General features: G+C 40.4%; 1 long non-coding RNA gene across 3 annotated transcripts in view; it reads right to left on the minus strand.

Annotated features, from left to right (window-relative positions):
* Positions 1 to 8,448: 8,448 nt before the first annotated feature.
* LOC138745090 (uncharacterized) overlaps positions 8,449 to 25,049 on the minus strand; it is a 32,839-nt gene continuing 16,238 nt past the window's right edge. For 2 of the 3 annotated variants that reach the window (XR_011346009.1, XR_011346007.1), the window contains exon 4: positions 16,384 to 17,078. This is a non-coding gene — a long non-coding RNA (uncharacterized lncRNA). Of the gene's footprint in view, positions 13,412 to 14,295; positions 17,079 to 25,049 lie in introns of those variants that run through there. The other variant, XR_011346008.1, reaches the window with a different exon arrangement.

Below are 25,049 nucleotides of genomic sequence, written 5' to 3' on the forward strand. Positions count from 1 at the left end.
ACAGTGAGTATAACCTGGTGTAACAAAGGACTCCTTAAATCCATTTCCTAAAATTGGTGCTTGTGAACCATAATTTTGGTGGAGAAGTTTAAAGCTGTCAATCCAGAATTTGCAAAGAAAAGATCTCTTCTTATTGTTGGCCAGCCCACTGCTGGCATCTTGGCTAGTTGGTCAAGTCAGATCGAGTTTATTACCATGTGATTTCACAAGTACAATCCGGTTCTCAGTGCAAAACATGCAGACACACAACCAGACATAACACATAGTCAAATAAACCATATGCAGGACAAGTATTCATGTATACAGAATAATAGATAGATGTTGTTTTGTCAATATGAGAGTTGGGGATGGTGATTGTGAGCAGTTCCTTTGGTCGTTCAGCGTTCTCACTGCCCGTGGGAAGAAGCTGTTCCTCAGCCTGGTGGTGCTGGCTCTGATCTTCCTGGATCTCTTCCCCGACGGGAGCAACTGCAGTCTGGAAGAGGCCCTCAATGATCTTGGGCACCCTCTTCAGACAACGATCATGGTAGGTCACGTTGATAGAGGGGGGAGTGATCCTCTCTGCCACTTTTATGGTGTGGTGGATTGATCTCTGATCCGTTTCTCTGCAGAAACCATACCACATTGTGATGCAACCAGCAAGTACACTCTCGATAGAACTCCTGTAGAGGGTTGACATGATGGTGGCTGGTAGCCTTGCCTGCTTCACTCTTCTCAGGAAGTGTAGTCACTGTTGCACTTTCCTGACAAGTGAGGAGAAATGAGGTTAAGCCCTTCCATTAGTGTTCATGTTATTGAAACAAACCATCATGATTTCTAAATATATATATATTAGATCACCTCCCAGCTTTATTTCAAGGGACCCAGCCATTTCACCTGTGCTGATGGAAATAGCCTTGTATTTTTCAAGTTATCATTGCAGATGTATGGGTGGAAGGGCCTGTTTCCATGCTGTATAACTCTATGATTGTGGGACTCTAAATAAATCAATTTTGCACCTTATCTACTTCCTAAATCCTTCTTTACATTGAAGTGACAAACACTCCACACAGCTTTACAAAAATGGAAGATCATTTGGTCAGTGATTCCATAAGCTTTTCTTCTTATTTTCCAATAAGAAGCTCTTTTGATTTATTAATGTCTTGTAGGTTTATGCAATTGACTTTTCCAAGTTAGTGTCATTATAATTTAGCAACTATTTGAACAACAAAATAATTAATTCTAACAAGGGGTCTTTGCCCTGAAGCATTACTCTATCACTCTGTCCACAGATGCTGCCCGATATAGTAAGTGTTTCTAGCATTTAGATTTTATTGTAAGTATCATAGATTCGAAAGCTTAACCTCTAACCTCTCTATCAAATCCTGAACAATGCCTTGTGGGTTGCCATTTCCCATCTTTGGCACTTTGCACAGCAACAGTAAGGACATTCAGCTCAGTAACAGGCCTTTCAGACCATGCCACCCAATTACACCTACACCCATTAACCTACACCCCCGATATGTTTTTGAAGGAAACTGGAGCTCCCAGGGAAAGCCCATGCAGACACGGGGAGAATGTACAAACAGCGTGGGAATCGAATCATGGTCCTGATTGCTGGCGCTGTAAAGGCGTTGCATTAATTGTTACACCAACCATGCCTCCCCTTACTCCATTAATCTTTTGTTCTTTTTTAGGGAGCCGGTACCTCATTCTGCTACTTGTTGCCTGACACTGTACGTTTTGAGCTTATTCTTTCACCAATCATGTAATAATGTATCGAGGCCTCCAGAAATCTACATGTGCTAAATCAATGACCCTTGTACACTCTCTTTGCCACTGCTTTATCTGTTTCAGTCAGGTTGATGATGAAACATTCTTGGGAATATTTTTACTTTCAATTAGTTTTCTACTTCCTCCTTCAGTAGGACTTCCATTACTTTTATTGCTTCCGAAATTAAGATGCTGATCTATAATTAATCACACAGTCATCTGCCACAATAAAGGATTAAATATACATTATAGAAACTATGTTGCATCTGCAATGGATTCCTTTTGAGTGCAGGGTTGCAATCTGTCTTGATCAGCCATTCTCAGCCTTTTTTTCGGCTATGGAGCCCTTTGGAATCTGCTCAAAGTTTATAGTTCCCTTCCCTGTAAAGCAGTCAAGATTTGTTTTTTCCGTGCTTCTCTCCTACTAACTACATAAAAAAACCATAAAACATTTATGTTACATGAGGTGAAAAGAAAGCAGGTCATTTCCTTAAATGTGCTTTGGAATGGGAAGGGTTGGGGGGGCGGTGGGGGGGGATGTGTAGGGCCCCTTGGTTTATAAACTTAATACTCATTAAACATTTAGTGAAATCGTTCTCATTTGCCGTCCTAACTGTTTTACTGACTTCCCTTCTTATCTCTTTATATTTTTCCTCGTCTTGCTGCTGTTCACTGCTTGTATGCACGAACCTTTCCTCATACTCAGTTTTTTCCCTTTAGTGAACCTTGGATTCTCATCACCATTTAGTGATTTTTAAAAAAAATTGAATTGGATACATGTTTCCTGGAATCATTTTAGAGGCAGTACAGTAGTGAATCTGGTCGACCCACTGCCAGAGACCTGGCTTCAAACTTGACCTTGGATTCTGCCTGTGTGGACTTTGCACATTCTCCCTGCGATGAAATGGACGTTCTCCAGATACCCTGGTTTCCTCTCACATTGCCAATGTGAGTGAATTGGAAGGTTAATTAACCACTGTAAACTGCTCTAGGGTATATGTGAATGGTAGATTTTGGAGGAATTGATGAAAATATTTCAAAGAATAAAAACTGGATTAGTGCAAATGGGTTGTTGGTGGTCAACACTGAAATTAAATCAAATAAAAAGGAAATTAGTTTGGACTTGCTCATTCTTGTTACATCCCCAGCCATGCAATGCCATTGAAATTATTGGCCTTTTGAAATTAAAAAAGGAGCTTCTGAAATGCTCACCAGATCAGGCATCATTCACACAGAGAGAAACGGAACTAATGATTCAACGCTGCAGGGTCTTGATCCGAAATGCTAAACATCCTTTAGCCTCCACAGATCCTGCCTGACCCATTGAGTTCTTCCAGCAGCTTGTTTTGTGCTCCAAATTCCAGCATCTGCAGTCTCTTATGTCTCTCACATTTTACTCTTTTTTTCCTTCTTTTGTCTGCTCTGGTACAAGGACGTGACCAGATAAAGTATTAAATATACCCAAGGCCTATTTCTGTGCTGCAAAGCAATGCATGCAGAGTGTAAGTTGAAGTATACTGAGCAGGTATATAATTGTGCTTTATGTTGGTAAAAATTGGAGGATTTTTCCAGTCATGTAGTGATGGAATAGATGGGCAAATTAAATAAATCTTCAGCACACCAAACAATGGAGATAAATCCACAAAAATATTTTAAATATATCAGTTTATGAAAACTGGATACAGGTCCAAATTCTTCAATTATTTTTACTGTACCTAGCTTGCATCAAACATTAGAACCATAGAACATTACAGCAAAAAAAAACAGGCCATTTGGCCCTTCTAGATTGTGCCAACCATCATTTAGCTAGTTCCACTGATCTGCTCCCATTCCATAACCTCCAGGCCTCTCCCATCTATGTGCCTATCCAATTTATTCTTAAAAAACATGATAGAGTGTGTATTCCCAGATCTCTCCGCTCCTCCGCGCTTCTCAGTACTGTATATCTACAACCTTGGTTTGGCCTTCCAAAATGCATCAGCTCACACTTGTCTACATTAAATTCCATCTGCCATTTTTTGGCCCTTTCTCCCAGTTGGTCCAGATCCCTCTGCAAGTTTTGAAAATCTTCCTCGCTGTCCACAAGGTCTCCAGTCTTTGTGTCATCAGCAAACTTGCTGATCCAATTGACCGCATTATCATCCAGATCATTGATATGGACAACAAACATCAATGGTCCCAACACAGATCCCTGAGGCACACCACTGTCCCTGGCCTCCAATCTGAGAAGCAACCATCCTCTACCACTCTCTGTTTTCTCCCACACAGTCAATTTAGAATCCAGTTTACAGCCTCTCCAAGGATATCTGTGACATAACCTTCTGAACTAACCTCCCATGTGGGACCTTGTCAAAGATTTTACTAAAGTTTGTGTAGACAACATCCACAGCTTTTCCTTCTTCTACCTTCTTGCTAACCTTCTCGAAAAACTCTATAAGATTTGTTAAAAATGATCTACCATGCACAAAACCATGCTGACTGCCCTTAATCAGCCTATGACTGACCAAATACCTAAATATATCCTGTCTCTCAGAACTCCTTCCAATAGGTTACCCACTACTGACGTCAGGCTCACTGGCCTATAATTAACTGGTTTATTTTTGGAGCCCTTTTTAAACAACAGGATAACATGAGCTACTCTCTAATCCTCTGGCACCTCCCCCATGGCTAAGGACATTTTGAATATATCAGCCAGGACCCCTGAAACGTTGAGGTCCGAGGGAGGTTCATATCCCGTCCAGGGGATTTGTCAACCTTTATTCACTGTAAAGTAGCAATCACCTCCTCCTCCTTAATCTCCATCTATTCCATGATGTTTCCGTTTGTTTCCCTCCCTTCCTTATCCACTGTGCCACTTTCCTGAGTAAATACTGATGCAAAAAAACTGTTTAATATCTCCCCCATTACGTGAGGCTCCACACATAGTTGACCACTCTGATCCCCTAGGGGGCCAATCTTGTCCATTATTATCTTTTTACTCTTAATATACTTGTAGAAACCCTTTGGGTTTACCTTCACATTATCTGCCAGAGCAACCTCATTTCTTTTTGCCATCCTGATTTCCTTGTTGAGTATTTTCTTGCATATTCTGTACTCTTCAAGTACCTCATTAGCTCCTTGTTGCCGACACTTGCTGTACACCTCCCTCTACTTCTTAATCACATCGTGAATATCCCTTGAAAACCAGGGTTTCTTATGCCTGTTAAATTTGCTTTTAATCCTAACAGGTGCATGAAAACTCTACACTCTCAAGAATTCGCTCTTGAAGGCCATCCACTTAACTCACCATAACCAGAAAACAACATATCCCAATTTACTGTTCCTAGATCCATTCTCATTTCCACAAAATTTTCCTTCCTCGAAGATCCAAAATGTTCACCACACATTCTTCTGTCACCTGACCTGCCTAGTTCCCTAATAGGAGATGAAGTACTGCATCCTCTCTTGTTGGTGCCTCTACATAACTTGACAGGGCTCCAGTTTGATGGCTTTTTTTGGATCACAATCCTGTTAACAATCGTGTGATTGTTAAATGACTTGTCGATTGTCTGCAGATAACCTGCTGATTTTCTGAAAGCCATCTCTTTTAGTAATTGGCAGTATTTGAACTTGATATTGCTGCCTCGCAGGTCCAGTGATCCAGATTCAATCCTGACATTGGATGTTGCATGATTTTTTTTAAGGCTATGTGGATGTCATCTGTATGCTCTAATTTCTTTTGATCTTTTAACTTTGAACTGCTCGCATCCAATGTGAGTTCAGAAGTTAATCAATAATCCCTTAGTCACTAAAGTTAATGACAATAAAAATCAGAGTCATGGATGGACATGCGTGAGCGAGAATAGGTTGCAGAAGCATTATGAAGTATGGAAAAGAGAATGACAAATATTAGGGGCAGTACAGTAAACAGAGTTAACACAATGCTGTTACGGTGCTGGCGACCTGGTTTCAGATCTGGCGCTGTTTGTAAGGAGTTTCTACATTCTCCCTGTGTCTACGTGGGTTTCCTCAGGGTGCTCCCGCTTCCTCCCCCCCTTCAAAACGTACCAAGGTTGTAGGCCATTTGGGTGCAATTGGGCTTAAATATGTTTACATTTAAATTTTAAATGTAACTAATGGGATTTCTTTTCTGGGAGGTAACATGACCACGATAGGTTAACTGGTCTTTTGTGAACCATTGGAAACATAAGATATAGAGTGAATGATCCTGATTAATCTCTCATTTCTGGTCACATTGATTCCACAAGAACTTGCTCGACTGTCTTTTGCTATTGCACAAAATACTTTTTAAAACACATTAATGTCTAGCAAATGTATGTTGATAAGGCCATTTTTTCCATAACAATTTTATTAAAATAATCTCATAAAACAGGCAATGACATTTTTGATTCGTGTACATTCACAAAACACTTTTGAAATTAGAACATTATATTAATTATACCATAATGACATTTCATTACCTTTAACTCCCATTAAAATATAATGTTGGTTGTCAATATGATTCTGGATATTAGATTTACTCAGCAGTTTACTCAGTGAAATGTAAGTTCGCAAACAGCAAGACTCGTGCTTGCTGCAGCTAATAATAATGTCCTCCGGCTCATTTCCCTCCTTTATTGTGCCATATTTGGAATGATCACTCTGAGGTGCTATCTTGTTTTCTCTTTAGTTGTTCCTGTGACAAAAGCCCCTTTCACACTTGGATCCCAGTAAATCGGTCATTCAGTATCCTGGATAGGAATGGGGGTTTGGCCTTTCACACTAGACCACTCCTAACCGGGACACTGAACGCTTTCACACTTGCAAGGGTCTATCCCCAACGTTTGGTCTGTTCTGCCTTTAATAGGAAGTGTCTGCAATGTTGCTACCCATTTCACACTTGCCTGATCTCAATGCCAGCATCTGCAGACGCCAGGAATTGTACTAGGGGTTGAGGCCAGCAATCCCCGGTGTGAGATGATGTCATCTGACACTGGCGTTGAGCAGATTTTGCTTTCAATCTTGCCACTTTAAAGACGTTTGATTCCTGGGATCACTGGCAAGTGTGAAAGAAGCTAGAGATACATGTATAAGATGAAAAGAAAGCAATGGAAATTTTAATTCAAGATCCTAAAAGCAGTGTAACTTTTATACTTCATTAGGGTCCTACATTCTTTCAGCTAAATTGCATACACTGATAAAAATTAATTTCATAACATAATAAATTTTAAGATGCACTGCTACATTCTATTTATTTTTCATGAACCAAAGTTAATCAAAATTATTTTCAAATGTCAACTACTCTGCTCCATATATCTAATTTTTATATTGGACAGATGTGATCATGTTTATTCATCTTGAAATAAGAAAATAATATCATCTGACTATTATTGGAATTTTGTGACTATTTTTCCAACATTGTTTAGAATTCTTAAAGAAAAATCATCAGGTTTAAACTTTACTTCAATAGTGAGCAGAAGTTTCAATTCTCAGTGTTTTCTTTGAGTACAAGTGTATCTGATATTAATAAAAATGATCGATGTTGTATTTAAAGAGCAATTAAACCTGACCAATTTTGATTAACTCAGCCTAAAAGTGGGTTTATTACCGAAAGTGAATAAAGTTGGTCTTAACATTTATTTTAAATACAGATTTTCTTTGTTTTCCTGTTGTTGGGAGCGATTGCAGAAAGATGAGACATATTGAATGCACAAAATGTTCTGCAAGCATTTCCTCCAGTTACAAAAATAGTTAATATTCAAAACACTAATCTGGTTGGACAGCAGATGTGGAGAAACTAACAGACTCAACATTTCATCATTGCTGGGAAAAGTTAGAAATGTAATCTGCTTTGAGATACAGAGAGGATGTTTCGGGACAAGAAATGGAAAGATCTGTGTTAGGTTTGCAAATACAGTAAAACCCCTGGTAACCCGTGGAGATTAGTAGATGCTGGATAAGTGAACTTGCCAATAGCTTAGATTGTGTGTCACACAGATTGGTGAACTGACTGCTGGGGGGCATCAATTTTAAACTTCCATAATTTTTACCTATTTATTTTCTGTGATTTGTTTTGGCCGGTTGCTTAAGGTTGCTGGTTGAATTCCGGATAACAGGGATTTTCCGGTATTATGTTGGGTTTCTGCTGGATCTCACATCAATATTGATAGTACTGCTTGATCGGCTGAAATAGGATAAGCCTTGTTGTGGGGAAAAGATAGAGAAGTCTGAGCCACTGGTATCTCTGGGGGGGGGGGTTGGGGTGGGAGGGGTGCAGTCTGTACCGGCAACACCATCAGAAGGGGTGACACCAAAATGACTATCTATAAAATTGTTGTGCAGTGTTTCAGCGGAAATTTATTATTTTTTAAATAAAAATATCCCTATAGTTAGTTATAATACACAAAATCATTTTCTCTAAGCCCAGCTTCAAAGTATAAATATACCTACAAGGCTAAAACTCGATGCTCATCTATGTTTTGAATCTTCTATTGCACTCTGGTCAGAGCCACCCATCCCCGCAGCCACCCCCACCCAGTGCCACCCCCACCCAGTGCCACCCCCAACATCCCACCACCCAGCACCGCCCCAATAACCCCCCACCCAGCACTGCTGTCAACAACCCCCACCCAGCACCGCTGTCAACAACCCCCCACCCAGCACCGCTGTCAACAACCCCCCACCCAGCACTGCTGTCAACAACCCCCACCTAGCGCCGCTGTCAACAACTCCCCACCCAGCACCACTGTCACTGCTGCTCTTGCTTTCAAACTCCACAAAAAAATCTGTTTGAATACATTTGAACACTCCTACAGCACCAGCGACTCGTGTTCGAATCCCCCACTGTATTGAAAGAGTTTGTACATTCTCCCATGTCTACATGGGCTTTTCCCAGGTGCTCCGCATTCCTCCCACTGTCCTCACAACTTGGGTTAATTTGGGTGTAGGTGGGCAACACAGGTTTAAATGGCTGCAGTCGGCTTCAACTGCACTGTACATAGTAAGATATTAAGATATCAAAATTTTAAAATCATCAGTTGAAGGGATAACATTTATCTTGCACTTTTTCTCACTGTACGACCTTTCAGTCTTCAGTTTCAGTCCATCATACTTGAACTATTGTTGTTTCTTTGACCAATATTGTAACATCCTGTCCTTTTTCACACCACCATCTTGTTAAAAAAAAAACCTGGAAAGCTACAGTCCCTCCTGTCTACCTACAAGGCACATTTTAGTATTTGCCATAAAAATGGACTCCCATATTTGGTTCCTCAACTCATTATCTTTTTTTTCCAAAACACAGACTTCAGAAATAAAGCAGCCAACATATTGGGCTTGGTTTTAGACTTGTTTTATTGTTTAATTGTTAGGACATTTCAAGCCCCATTGCTGAATTTGTTATTTAATGAACCTTCAATTTGAAGAAGCCAAATGGTACGTTGAGCTAAATGCTCTTATATTTTTGGAGAACTATTGGTGTATTTTCATCAAATAAAATGAAAATGAATATCTTTTATTGCAATGATTGTCCCGGTAATTATTTAAAAAATGAGCTTTAAAATTATTTAAATGATCTTCCTCAACAGGAAATGTACTTCGTCTCAACTTCACTGATTTTAAAATCACAGAGCAGAAGCAATCAATAATGTTCTGCCATTCTATATCCTTATTATGTGCATATAAATCCCTGTCTTTCAAATCAGTATATCTGTTCTGGTCTATTTAAATGAAATTTCATTTTGCTCAGCGTAATTTAAACATGTCAGTAGATTTGAATGGATATGATTACATACAAGAAAATACCAGGTGACTCAAGCAAAGACACACAAGCTGCTTATCTCTGTCAAACGATCGATCCTATTGATACGAAACTTTCACTTTTTTGAATGGCATTTACTTCAGAATTTTCCAGCAGAAGCAAACATCTGTGCCACTCATCATGTCAGGAGAGACTCTGTTACATGAAAAAGGCAATGGAGACTGAATGGGAATTCGATAGGAAGAAGAGCAGATAAGGATTTGATGGAAGAGCTTTAAAGAGGAATTGGAAAATAGTAGGTAGTAGGAAGGTAGGCACACATACTATGAGATGGCAACCATGGAAACAAAGGACTCAGTTCCAGACTTTAGAACAGCACAGTAAGGGGAATAGGATGTACAGACATAAACCATGAAGGCAGGAAGGGATAAAAATTCTTCACATCTGTGATGGTTCCATAGTCTAAGGAGTTGTGGATGACAAAACCAAGACCTGCAACTCTGTGTGTCAGATCTTCTTTAAATATTTTCCCTTTCCCCTAATCCCTTTGCCTCCAGTTTTATGCTTCCCTACGCTTCAAAGTTCAAAATTCAAGTTCAGTTTTATTATCAGAGTACATACATGACATCACATACACCCCTGAGATTCTTTTTCCAGTGATCCAAGCAAAACTTTTGAGTTATCTGAAAGTTTGTTTTCATCCAAATAATTTTTATTTGTTACAAACAACAGATGTGCCAACGTTAATCCTTACAGAACAGATCTTAAGTCAGAAAAGCAGCCCTCCACCATTACTATCCTCTAACCCCAAGCTAATTTTGTATCCAAATACCAAATCACTGTTTGGCCTAAGTGGCTTTCTCTTCTTGAACATTCAACCATGAGGGATTTTGTCAAAAGCTTTATTGAAGTCCATTTTGACAATAGCCATGTTTTTTAAAAAAAAATCTCTGAGTGCCCTTTTGCTCCATATTTTGCCTCCTTGACAAAATCTTTTCTTGAACTCCACTTTCCCTCTGACCTATTGGCCTCTGTCCTCCTGCACCATTCTAACCATGTCAAATGTGGAGAAATCAACTGACAGATGACATTGAATTTTGAGTCACTACTGCAGGTACTTCATGAAATGGACACCAGCTGTGGGTTTGGTTTCTCCAGTTTAGTGGAGACTACATTGTGAGTACAGAATGTATACACCAGATTGGAAGAAGGGAAAGTGATGGGTACAGTTGACTTTCTGGTTATGAGTGAGCGAGTTGACATTCCATATGTGTGATAGTACAGATTCTATCACCAATGTGTATATGTACATATGTACAGATGGTCGTGTAGGATGACTGTGATTGGCAGAGAGTGTAGCCACACCTACTGGCAGATCTTAAAGGATTGTTCCTAGCCAGACCAGGTCATTCTGGACTAGTCGATCTACTTGTGATAGGCTCCAGTCTTTTAGTTAATAAAAGCCTTGGTTTTGATCAACAAGTCTTTGGTTCTTTCGACGCGCATTACAATTTTATTAACTAAAAGAAATTTGAATGGATGGAGCGTATGCTACGGCTGAAAAGTCTTGACATCGACTCACAGTCAGCTACAGCCTCGAATGACTTTAAGCACTGGGTGAGATGCTTCGAAACATACTTACAGCTCTCTGATCCTGCCATGATAGAGGACAACCATCGATTACTAATATTGATGACTATGGTGTCCCCGAGAGTCTACCGGAGTGTCCAGGATGCGACCACTTATGCCGCAGCCATGAAGGTGCTGAAAGGGCTCTACCAGCGACTGGTGAACAGGGTCTATGCTCGGTATAAACTTGCCTCAAGGAGGCAACAGCCCGGTGAGTCCTGTAGAACTTATATTCAGGCACTAAGGGCAATGGGCAGGGACTGTGCCTGCACAGACAGAACTGCTGCGGAGATCACAGACGATCTGATTCGGGATGCCTATGTGGATGGGGTTCGATCGAATGAGGTGAGGCAACGCCTGCTAGAGCACAGGGGAGAAAACCTAGAGGACGTAATCCGGATTGCAGAGACGATGGAGGCTGCGGTCTTAAGTATGGACATGTACTCTCGGGGCTGGACCCCACCATCTGATGTGAGTAGGATGCCCTCCCTCTACCCTACTACTGCCTCTAAGCTGCCCGATGCAACCCAAAAGTGTTATTTCTGCAGGAGGAACAAGCACAGCAGGTCCCAGTGCCCGGCAAGAAAAGCCAGGTGCCAGAAGTGCTTTACAAATGGCCACTTTGGTGTAGTCTGTCACTCCAAAATGGCCACCGTCAAACACAATGCCTCATGTGAAGCCCATTCGCCAACCTCCCATTCAAACACTTCTTCCTCAGAGCTCTCATCCAATGAGAGTGAGGACTCCACCGCATGGCAGCGCCTGATGTCACGGGGCAGACGCCAAGCGCGGAAGGTACAACCCACCCTCATCGCAATGACATTCACCCTACTTCATGAAGCAATGTCCAACCAGGCCCCAGCCCCGACCTCAATGCCTGCTGCCGTTGCCGACCAGGGACCCGCCGCTGCTACCGACCAGGGACACGCTGCCGCCACCGCTGCCGACCAGGAACATACTGCCATGACCGATGCTGCCGTCCCGGTACCCACCAATGCTGCCAACTGGGGACCCGACGCTGCCGATCAGGGACCCGCCACTGCTGACCTCCCCACCGCTGACAGCAAGCAGTGACCCTCAACGCTTACCGTTGGCTGCAGGCAGCAACACCAACTCCTCGACTGTCTTTTCAGGCCCAACTGTTTGTGTGACGTCATCACACAGGACTCCACTCTCCCCATTACAAGTTTCTGCATCAATAACCCTCGACCAGGACATTCCCCAACCCCTCACAAAAGCAATGGAACTGATTAAAGTGCATGGACACTATACCAATTGCTTATTTGACTCAGGGTCAACTGACAGGTTTATCCGCCCAGACCTGGCCCACCGTTGCGGACTGGCTATTCTCCCCACCTCTCGCTGGCAGGATGTGCTCACTAGTGCCCTACACTCCATCCGCTCCCTCCTATACACCGCGACCAATGCCACCACCCTATGAAAGGATGTTCTCTTTCCCGAGGAAATCCGAGTCAGGTACGACCGTACTGGCATGGCTCACAGTTCCTGGTCCAGTCCTCTTACGATGCCACGTCCGGTACTCAAAGAACGATCCCTTGGTTGATGGAGTGACTCTACTCCATGCGAACCCACATTATGCCTACGTTGAGTACCCAGATGGGCGGGAGGACACAGTCTCGGTGAGGGACCTAGACCAAGCCGGATCAGGCGCAGCTGTGCCTTTAACCCAACCTCCCCTTATTCCTTCTCCCCAGAAGGGCAAGTGATGGGTCCAGTCGACTTTCTGGTTATGAGTGAGGGAGTTGACATTCAATATTATTAAAGGTATTCCAGGATAATTTTTTTTGATGTATGTTCAAGAATCAGTGCCTTTGGGTTCTAACTCAGGTCATAGTTAGGATTTGAAGCCTGCCAACACAATACTTGGGGTCATGTGAACCTGAAGTGGCTAGCAAATTCATCAAAGATGTCAAAATGTTTCCTTTTGAAGTGTGCAGATTTTTCCCAGAGTCATTTCCAGGTTTTTGAGTACCAACAGGTAAGAAATGTTCAAGAATGACCATGGTTTACCTTGCTCCACCCGAATTTTGGACCAGCAGGGTCAAGCCAAAAAATAGAAAGCCTTTCCACTTGAATATCAAAAGGAGATTCCAAAACATGATGTAATAATCGACCAATGCTTGGAGTAACTTCATCACAAAGTTCACTTGTATTCCACTAGTCCATTCTTCTGGGAATCATGTGCAAAATCTATTTTACACCTTTTTCCATCGCCATTTCCCCAAGCTAGCCATCCATTTCCACTCAGTATTTAATTCATGGTCATTGTTCCTGGTAAGTGAAAGGCCACATGTCAACCAGCAAACTTAAATATGTCAAAGAATGACAGATTTCACACTTGCATAGTTCAAATATAAAACAGGAAAATGACAATTGACTTTGGCATAGCAACAGTGCTTGGTCATGTGCTAGTTTGATTTTCATTCTTCCTCTTAGCTTTTGTACATTGAGAGCATTTGTACATTTCTAAACAAGAGCATGTAAGCCTTCACCAAAGGATTATCCATTCTGAATGCCACATTAAAAATAATGTCCTGCCACTCATTAGGCCACACCCATGTATCAAGAGAGATGTTTTTAAAATGTAGCAAGTAAACTTTAAAAAAATTTGACATGCAGTACGGTAACAGGCCTTTCCAGCTCGCAAGACCTTGCTACCCCCAGCGCATTTCGCTCCGTTACAGTCCAGGGTTGCCCCCGCTGCGTTAGCCACCGCCGGATGCTCACCTCTCCCATTTTTCACTTACCGCAAGTGACAGGCTGGACACCGATATTTCGGAACCCCCTCCTTGGACATGCCACAAATCTTCATGTCGCCACCCCAGCTCACAGAAACAATTGTGCGCATCACCCTGGTAACAGCCCGGCACTAATTCTGGCCCACAGTCACCAGCTTAACCTGCGCAGATTGTCATTTCTTCCGCAGAACCCAGTTGGGGCAATGCTGCCTTACAGACAGCGCTGGAATAGAACCTGGGTTGCTGGTGGTGTGATAGATCAATCCCGTCATACCTCATATCTGATCATGTTTTGTACTTGTTATTATGTGGAAACATCAGTTGCTTCATGTTACGTGCTTGCAGTATTCTGTTAAAAATGTAGCAGTTAGGCATGTTGGAATCTGACACTGTCTGTAAGGAGTTTGTGTGTTTTACCCCTTTGTCCACATGGGTTTCATCCAGGTGCTCCGGTTTCCTTCAACCCTTCAAAACATCCTGGGGTTGTAGATTAATATAGAAATATATCTAAATTTAAAAAATAATAAATGTAAATATTGCAGATAAAATGGAAGGCAATATCGGTCACAGATACTGGTCTGAGGGGACTGGACTTAAATGCACAGAGCATTAGGAATGAAGGAGATGACCCCGTGTACAGCTACAGATTGAAAGATATGACATTGTGCCGTCACCAAGACATGGCTCAATGATGGATGTGATTGGGAGCTGAGTCTAGAGGAAAGTTAGGCAGGTGAGTTGGGGACCATGGCCCTGATGGGAAGCAATGATATTAAATCACTAGAAAGAAGGGGCATAAGGTGAGAAATAGCAAGGGTAAAAGGACCCTAATAGCAGTTATATCCAGGCCCCTAAACAGCAGCTGAGAGGTGGATACAAGTTACAGCTGGAAATAGAAAAACTGTGTCAGAAGGAAAAAGTCAAAATAATTATGAGGGATTTTAACATGAAAGGGGTTTGGGAAAGTCAGGAAGGTTCTGGATCTGAGGAGAGAGAGTTTGTAGAATGCCTACGGGATGGGTTTTTGGAGCAGATTGTTGATTAGTCCACCAGGGGATCAGTGGTTTTGGATTGGGTACTGTGTAATGAACCTGAGTTTATTAGGGAACTAAAGGCCTATATATTCACAAACACATAAATAACATTCATGTCATGAAGGTCATTCATCAACTGTGGAAATAACCAGTCAATCCTTCAATAATTACACACATCAAAGGGCAAATACAATCCAGTTAAGAACATTATGAATCTTTTATTCACTAGAATAATAGATCCACAATGACCGGATCAATATTTAATTTCACTTAAAAATATCAGTTAAATTTGCAGACTTCAAGCAGTATAAAAAGGTCCAAGTGCTGCTTGAGTGATGAGATTCACTGATATAAAGAAGGATACGAGTTCCATTTGAATCTCTTTCTAAATTCCTGTCAGTAGCAAAATGTAAACAATACCTTCAGGACACGCATGGGCAAACGATGAGGCCTGACTGACATTTCTTCCTCAGTAATTAACACATACTTTTTCTTTGTAAGGCAAAGGAGGAATGAAAAATGTGCTATTTTTTTTAAAAATCGGTGGGATACATCAAAGCCGAGAGTTGTGAAAAATATATCCAACAACAGTAATGTGTGTCAAAATTGTTTTGTTGGAATGCAAATAATGAAATTCACCCACTACTGTGCATTCCAGATACAAGTACTGTTATTAATTTAGAAAACACAGTTACTTTATGGATGGGAAAGAAAATTTAATAGAACTAAGTTATTCTGCATGTCACTGGGTAAATGAATGAAGTAAAATAATAATATAAGGTTTTATTTCAAGGTCATCCATTTCGAGGCATCACAGGCAAAAACCTACCCACCATTGAGAACATCGACAGGGAATGGTGCCATCAGGGGGCAGCAGCGATCGTCGAGGACCCACACCACCCAACGCACGCTCTGTCCTTGCTGCTGCTCTGCATTTTCACCTGTTGCTCCAGAGACAGTGCATGATTTAACTCCAGAACACAGCTGCATTTAAACTAATATCATTCCTCTCTGGAGACGGTGTATCCCCTATTAGAAATAAGACTGCATCATTTCACCTCTAATAGAATGGTGTTCATCCTTTCATCTGCATTCTATCCACCCAATTGTCGAGCCATGCATCAATTCTCCTAATAGTACACTCCCTCTCCTGCGCACTAGTTTCTTTTTCTCAAATACAAAATTCGATCATTTATGAGCCCAGGTTTTTTTTAGGCTTTTGTCCCTCTACCACAAGATGAGCAAGTACAACCTTTCAGAAAATATCCCATTGCGAGGACATATTTGCAGAGCTTTGTTAATTTAGAGTCACCTTTCTGTATCCCCAAAAGAGCAGCATGAAAACAATTGCTAATTGGATGAGGACAGTATAAAATGAGTGTAGATAATGGATTCTTCCAGTATATCATTAGGAAATGAGAACCTGCTGCCAAATGGACAAACAAATGCAATCAACATCCAGACACAAAACCATCATAAAATTCATATATTTGTCCAGTATCTAGCCAGTCCCAGCATTTACAGATAAAGATAAGCACCCAATTATTTTTGCGACAAGCAGTGACTTCTAACATCCACTGCAAGAGTTGGAAGTGCACCTTTGGGAAAGATTGCCTCCTGTGCATTAGAAATCTTTCACAACAACACTCAAATGAACTCAATTTAATTCTGAAGTGATTTGATTTGGAAAAATCATAATTTGCAAATTAACTTGTATGATCCAATTTGATGGAGTTTTGATAGCTGTATCTTGCTAGTCATTAGAGCTGGTTCTGTAACTTAATTCTCAAGGTACTCAAGTTGCTGTCAATTAGAATCTGTATTTGCAATTTTGAAAATACAGTTAGAAGCTCATTGAATTTATGGAATGTTTGTGTCTCTCAAGCACTTTATCGTAATGGTACATTTTTATTAATGAGTTGATATTTGAATTTGATTTGAGCTAAACTTTCTTGGATAAAAACAGAAGAGCTGCAATTATTTTGCAGAAATTGATGCAAATGACAAGTTTCATGACATATACTTTGCCTAAAGTCCTTGTAATTATACCCTCAGATACTCTTCATTGTGACAATTGTGTGAAGAAAATGTAACGCACATTTGTTGTTTTTTTCAGCAGATGAAATGTTCAAAGAAAAGTTTCAGTGAAGAATATCCTTCCGTTCTCTGTAATTAAAAGAAATCTATATGTTTTATCATAGAATATTAGGAAACAGACCCACATGATGATGGTAATGAATTTATGGTTAAACACATAATTACAATGTACATATGCACCGAGATTCTCACTTGCTGCAGCCAAACAGGTATATTAGAAAGTGAACACCTTTTTTCTGTTGGTCTGTGCTCTTCCTGCTTTTCTTTACTTCTTCCCAGTCTTTTACTTGTACCTTGAAGAAGGGTTCAGGTCTAAAACATCGATTATATATCTTTACCCCCTATGGACGCCCCGAGTCCTGCTGAGTTCCTCCAGCATTTTTGTGTTAGATACACAAGCTACAATAGTGTACAATTAAATGACTTCATGAAAGTGATAATCAATCTAAAGGCTAGATCAATAAATAATCTCAGTTACAGTTAGAGCAAGAGGAAAAAAAACTGGTACTTCAATAGTGTAGACAGGTCTTTTTGTGCTGCTTGGGCAATTTATGGTTAGAGAAGTAAGGGAAGGTTCAAGAGCCTTTTGGATAAAAACTGTTCTTGAACCCAGAGGTGCTGGACCTCAGGATTCTGTACCTTCTATTTGATGAAAACAGCAAGAGGTTGCTGCTGGGGTAATGGAGGTCCTTTATGATGCCGGCTGCTTTCTTTAACCAACTAGATGCTCCTTGTACTCATTAATATTCCTCATTTTCAAGGAACTGAATGATGTATTTTACCAGAATTGATGGAGACCAATTCAAAATATGTTTCTGGCAGAAAGCGTAATAGTCTAATTATCTGACAAACCAAATTTTTAATTAATGGCAGAGGGTGAAGAGCAGCAGGCCAAAACATAAACGATTCCTCCTAAAGTTCTTGTTGCTAGGTAGAAAAATGTGGGAGAATACTGTTCTTTTACCATTTGTGTTAAATGTGCAATATAGATTCCAGTCAATTCTGAAATTCGGGACCATTGATGTCAGGTAGAGCAGTCATTCTCAACATTTTTTTTGGCTGTGGCCCCCTTTGGAAGCTGATCAAAGTTTATGGGCCCTCTTCCCTTTGAAGCAGATAGGTATAGTTGGTTTCTTCTGTACTTTTTTTTTTACTAACTACATCAAAAGCATGAAAATTAATTTATGGTTTTAGTCTGTGCCCCCCCCCCCTCTTTAAATGGCTCATGTAGATTACAATGCACATCCACAATTATATTTCATTTTTGGCACCAACAAGTAGGAACACATCTTTTAGTGTTGGAATCTATTCAAGTCTAGGCATGCAACATGACCATGCTGGAATGCCAATGCCAATAATAAGAATCCCAACACATTTATAGGAAGTAATAAAAATAGAAAAAATACATTGGGACAATCATAATTTAAAAATGCTTGCAGTGTAGGAAAAGAACATTTGCCCTAAGATGTATTTTGGTGCTTGTGAAATAACCATGCCTTTTCCTTTCAACATCATCTTCTATCACCTCACCTCTAACTGCATACCTAGGTATCTCTTGTAAAAGGGTTCGACATAAATATCTTCTGCCTGTGTGAGTTCCCCATGTCAATCTCCCTCTCAGGAAAGCATTTCTCCACATTTCCTGATCAGATGCCTGGGTAACTATCTTTTTTTGAAATCTAACTTTCTAATTCTGAAGTCATCTCTCAACACGTGAAATAAAATGTATTTATTTACCTCTACATATAAATGCTTGTCCTCCATATGTATTGTTTGTCTATATGTGAGTTATGTCTGGTTGTATGTCTGCGTGTTTTGCACCAAGGAACATTCTTGTTGGGTTGTACTTGTACAATCAGGTGACAATAAACTTGACTTGACTTGGGTTTCAACCATATCCACCAAGGAAAGGCAATTAATTTTGTTATTTTTGAGCTTAGTTATTTCTGCCATCACTTTTATATATCTGCATCTACACCCACTCTGTTCTTCTATTCCACTTGGACCATAAGGAATCTGGATGGATTGTCCTTCCCCTTCTTTTTCAAGGTTTCTCATGGGGTAAATCAAATTTCTCCATTTTGGCTTATGTGATAGCAGGGTCGTCAAGAGGAAGCTAAAATGAATAATCTATTCAGACATTCTGGGCAAAGGTGGTCTAGATGTTGGGATTTCCTTATTCATACAAGTGTTTAGTTATCCACTACCATTGGTAGGTGGATGTTACTGAGCTACAATCTGATCCATTGGTTCAGAGATATTTAGTTCAATCAATTGCTTAACTCCTTTTTTGTATGACACACACTTTCCTGTGTTGTAGATCCAACGTAATTTCCATCTGAAGTTCTGTCCTTTAACAGAGTCTAATGGACAAGAGATTATCTCTGATTTGAGAGCAAAGGTAAAATGAAGGATATACCAAGCTGCAGCACTTTGCCAGAACTCCTGGTTGGTCTGTCTGACCGATTGCAATGAAGGAAGCTTGGATTTAGCAGAAGGGTGAGATCATGTCATATTCTAGCTTGATATGGCTATATTAATATTCCTAATGTTGAAGTTTGCCTCTTTAAGCAAGTCAGTGAACAAAATTTCTTCTGTGATGACAATCTGGAAGTTGCACGGTCTTTGTTGCTGAGATGAGCTTTTTAAAAATAAACACCTGGATTATTTAATTCACTGAATCTATTTGCCATGCCACCTGGATGAAATTTAATCTCATAGAGCATAAGGTTATTCAGCTTGAAAGCCGACCCTTCTGCCCAACTTGTCCATGCTGACCAAGGTGCCTACGGGAGCTGGTCCTATTTTTCTACCAGTGACCAATATTGATCTGAACCTTTCCTATTCATGTACCTCTCCATATATATTTTGAAGCAATGGAGACACCGAGCTGCTGGAGACTGCCATCAAGGGACACACACCAGGCTGGAGACTGCTGGATATTGGCTCGAAATTGGATGAAGGGGTACCAGGTATCAGAGAGGGTGCCAAGGATCTTGAAGCGTTCCTAATTGTATTGGATGTTTAGATCTGAAGCTCAGGTTGCTGGTGGAGTAGCTGCGGAGGGTGAGGGAGCTCTGGGGTAAGTGCTTCAGGCAAATTCTACCAATGGCGAATCTGTCTGCCTTACAGCTGGCAAAGGCAATTTTGTGTAATATGGCTCTGTTTTTATCACATGACAATAAATTGAATCTTGAATCTTGATCATTAGTTTCTGGCTTTGATTAATGATCCCCAGCAACTTAACCAATTATTCCATTGTTCTACAAGGTTTTGATAGAACACCTCAAAGAAATATTTTCATTTGCAAGAAAAAGCAATGTCTGAGGCCTTCAATGCAAGAAAATAAATGCGATGTTTCGAGAAATTCCTTTCCCAGAGGCTGCTAAGAAGTTGGAGCACTGTACCAGGAATAGTTTAGCCCCATGGTCTAGGGAGTAATAAATTGGAAGGATGTTAATATTACATGATGAGCAAAGAATGAAAAGTGCCTTCAACCGAGCACAAATGCAGAATGACCTCTTTGTTCGAGGAAGCCTCTTCCTCTGCCATTTACTCTTTGTAATTCTATTTTGTTTTTATGATTATAACATGGGTTTCAACTGAGGAGAGAAAAAGCCAAATTCATTATTGGGCAAGATGTACAATAATCTGGTTAAAAAAAAGTGCAGAAACCATTTTAAACCAATTCTTGCAGTCGTCTTCTGTAATCTTCTTTCCTATCATCTATTCTGTGATACGTCAATCAAAGGTAATGGAATTATTTGTACTGTTTGCAAATGCATGGCACAGTTGAGAAACTGTGTTATCGAACTTTTTGCCTGTCCAAATATCCAGACTTTCACTCAATTATATCCTTAATTCCATTACAACTGCTCTGCAGCAGTCACCTGGGGACAGACCTTGTCTGATTTATTGAACCGACTTCATTCAGTAAGTGCAGTTATGCACATACAAAACAGCAAAAGCCTGGGATAGGGTTTAAACAGTTAGTTCAGACATGGAGAATCTCACTTTAAGGAGTTTTATGTTTAATTGAGTTAAAAAACTAGGATAGGGAATAATGCAGATTTTTGCTATGAATCATTTATATGCTGGAGTTATTTCCAGGGAAGTTATTAGAGTGGTTCTTATTGACCCTTCAACGACAATGAAATTTTTATGTTAAACTCCATTGATTTTTAAAAATGTGTTCATTATTGGAACAGAGCACAAATGAGTTTGATTAATATTTATATTTTTAACATGTAAGAAGGTTCTGTGTGTGTAATTCTTTTTGTTTTTTTTGTAGATGGCTTTCAGGTATCCCATAGTCAACATGATATTTTGAAAGGGAGGTATTCATAAACATCATATGATGGAAGCAGCATCAGGTCTGGGTCTGGAGACCCTGGCAGACATTGATAGAGATTCTTCATCGGGAGACCTCACATAATAGAGGCAGTCTAGAATAAGACTGAATTCTTCAGTTAGCAATCCGCCTCCAGGTAGGTTGTTCTGGCTGAACAAGGTGAGTTCTGTCAGAAAAACAGTCCAGCCTGAAATGTCTCCTTCTAATGGTCCATGACATTGTAGCATGACTAACATGCTAACTTGCATCAGACTGTAAAAGAGTTCCTTGACTGGGGTTTTTCACAAAAGTACATGAAAGCCTTATGCAATATTCTGCCTTCACACTACTCTTCCTGCAGAAAACATCCTTTAAGGGAGAAAGAGATGAGACTTGCCTTTCTTCAGCTGACAGAAATTGCAACAACTTCAAGGTCATGGACAGTGCTGCAACTTTTATTTCAAAGTTGGTTCTGAACTCATTCAGTCAGTATAAAGCCCACGCAGATAGGAGTGAAGCAGTCATCAGAAAATTGCAGGTGAACCCCACCTTGCAAATACCTGAATTATGAAAATTCACTTATATAAAGAAATTATAATGGGCTTATAATGGGTTTTCACTTTTAAGAAAATTGCCTCCAGTAGCAGTCAATGAATCTTTGGTTTACAAATTTTCAGTTTATGAACAGTTTCTCAGGAACTCTCTACCTTTGAAAACCAGGGTATACCTGTACCTGTATTGCTAAAAATGAACAGGAGGAGCTTTTATTCTTTCACTTGAATCATGAAGACGAAGAATCTTTATTTCGATGTTGTACTAACCTTAGCATAACCAAATATAAATATAATAAGTCACTGCACATCATAATTGGGTTATTTAATGGTACAGAATATTATTAAAATACAAAACACAGAGATTTAAAAGTTAACAGAACATCTTTCATTGTAAATATTAAGTGACTTGGTATTTTGTCCTCAATATATTTGAGTCAACACTGACAGTACGCCATTTTGAAACTGTAATGTATGTTTCTATGATAACAACACTGTCTTTAATAGATAGATGGACCTTTACAGTGATCAATTATGTACACAGAGCATAAGAAGTCATCAGTAAGGGCGCAAATGATGTGATGGATTGTTCATTTTTCTCTCTTTACTTGTGGGGCCCTTCAGTCCTTGATGTTGTGCAAACCCATATATCCCTACCAAAAAAAAATTAAACTCTTCCTACCTTTTAACCCTTTATTTTTTCTTCCATCCATGAGCCTGTCTAAGAGTTTCTTACATGCCCTAATGTTTCAGCCTCCATCACCACCCCTGGCAAGGAATTCCAGGCACGCACACTCCCTGTGTAAAAAACTTACCCCTGATGTCTCCCCTGAACTTCCCTTCCTTCACTTTGTACAGATGTCCTCTGGTGTTTGCTACTCCCACCCTAGGATAAAGGTGCTGACCGTCTACTTCATCTCTGCCTCTCAGAATCTTGTAGATCTCTATTAAGCCTCCTCTCATCCTTCTTCACTCCAAAGAGAAGAGTCCCAGCTCTGCTAACCTTGCCTCATAAGATTTGTTTTGCAACCCAGGCAACATCCTGGTAAATTTCATCTGCACTCTCTCCATAGCTTCCAGATCCTTCCTATAATTAAGTGAACAGAACGGAACACAATACTCTAAATGTGGTCCACCAGAGATTTGTAGAGTTGCAACATAACTCTTGAACTCAATCCTCCTGTTAATGAAGGCCAGCATCCGATAGAACTTCCAAACTATCCTATCAACCTGAGCGGCAACCTTGAGAGATGTATGGATTTGGAATCCAAGGTCCCTCTGTTCATTCACACTGTTAAATATCCAACCACTAACCCTCTACTCAGCCTTCAGGTTGACCTTCCAAATTGGATCTTCTGACACTTATCCAGATTGAACTCAATCTACCTTTTCTACCCAACTCTGCATCCTTTTGTAACCTACTGCAACATTCAAAACTATTCACAACCCCTTCAACCTTTGTATCGTCTGGAGACTTACTGACCCATCCTTCTGCTTGTTCATCTAGTCAGTAGTGAATTGAAGAAGAGAATAATGAGAAAACTCACCAGGTCAGCCAGCGTCTGTGAACAGATAAAAATCAGACAATACCATCTGGTTGACAGAATTATTAAGGCAGTTAAAAGAAAGATGAAGGGAGGAAGGGGGAGAGGGCAGTGTCAGTGATGAGACACAAAAAAGTCTGAGAGTTGGATGCATTATTTCTACAGCAGAACTGGCCAGTTTTGATGTGGACATAAAAGGTGAATTAACCATAGCCATTGAACTCAATAGTAGGTTCCACTGGATGCAGACAAGGTGCTGATTCTTGAACCCAGGTTAGTCTTCTTGTAATAATGCAGGAAGCTTTGAGTGGACGAGTCATAGAATTAGTAGGATGGAGAATTGCAATGATAGATGACTGAATCTTAGGGTTACCCCATGGACTGAATGAAGGTACGCTCAAGCAGTCACTCAATTTAAGTTGGCATTTTTCTCTTGCAAAGAAGAGAAAGAATTATGAATGTTGAAAGTATTCCATGGACTGGAAGAAGTGTGAGGTAATCTCTACCTCACTGGAAGGACTGTTTGGGACTTTGGATGAGCAGAAAGGGGAAGGTTAAAAGAACAGGTGGTTGCAAGAAAGTTCAGTCTGCATGGGTGAATCTAAACTTCAGATCTCTTGTGCTTGCAGTCCTTGGCTTTCAACTCCTTTGGGTTGCATCTTGCGTAGATATAAGGTTTCTCGGATATCATTCCCACAGGCAATACCCAAATCTCCCACTATAGAGCTCCTTATGTTATTTCCCTGTGTACATTTACTGCTATTGCCCTCTTTAAAAATATAGAAATGTGAATGAAATTGTAGGCATAACATTTTAAACTGACAGAGTAATGTGCAAGTTGCAAGTTACAATTTATCACAACTCCTATTTTCACCATGACCAAATCCAGGAACCCAACAACACTGAGAGTGATTTCAACAGAATGACTGCAGCAGTTCTCAATGGTGGCTCATCACCACATTTTAAAGGGCACTTTTAAACAGATGATAAATGCTGGCATGATGTCAGCACAACTGTGTCTCTATTCCAGAAGTGGCATTTCTGCTTCAGTTTATCGAAGACCTGGGTTCTGTTTTTCTCTCCCTATTAAGCAAAGGCTGGTCTGTCCCACAGCTTTCCATTTCTCAACTTCTATATTCATTTGTTCGTGTTCCCACTTTCTAATTGCCCTGAATGCTTTGTCCTTTCTCGTACATTCTCTCTCTCTCTCTCTCTCTCTCTCTCTCTCTCTCTCTCTCTCTCTCTCTCTCTCTCTATGCATGTGCATCTATCTCTCTTTATAACCCTCCCACCCCCTGCATTAACCTATCAATAAGGAAAACTGCTATTAACATCATCAGGGTCATCACTGATGACAAACACAACAGGACCAAGGACATTTTTTTAGCCTCCAAAGCTAGATATACTACAGTTTTACACTTCTTGACATCTTAGCCTTTCCACAATATTCAAGGCACAATTCAGGAGTGTGTTGGAATACTCTCCATTTGCCAGGTTGAATACAGCTTGAACATCACTCAAGTATCACAAAACCATTCAATAATAAAGTAGGCCATTTAATAGATTGCCCATTAACCACACTAAACATGCATTATTTCTACCATCGACTAATGGT

Source organism: Narcine bancroftii, chromosome 10 (assembly GCF_036971445.1).
Source record: "Narcine bancroftii isolate sNarBan1 chromosome 10, sNarBan1.hap1, whole genome shotgun sequence".
NCBI lineage: Eukaryota > Metazoa > Chordata > Chondrichthyes > Torpediniformes > Narcinidae > Narcine > Narcine bancroftii.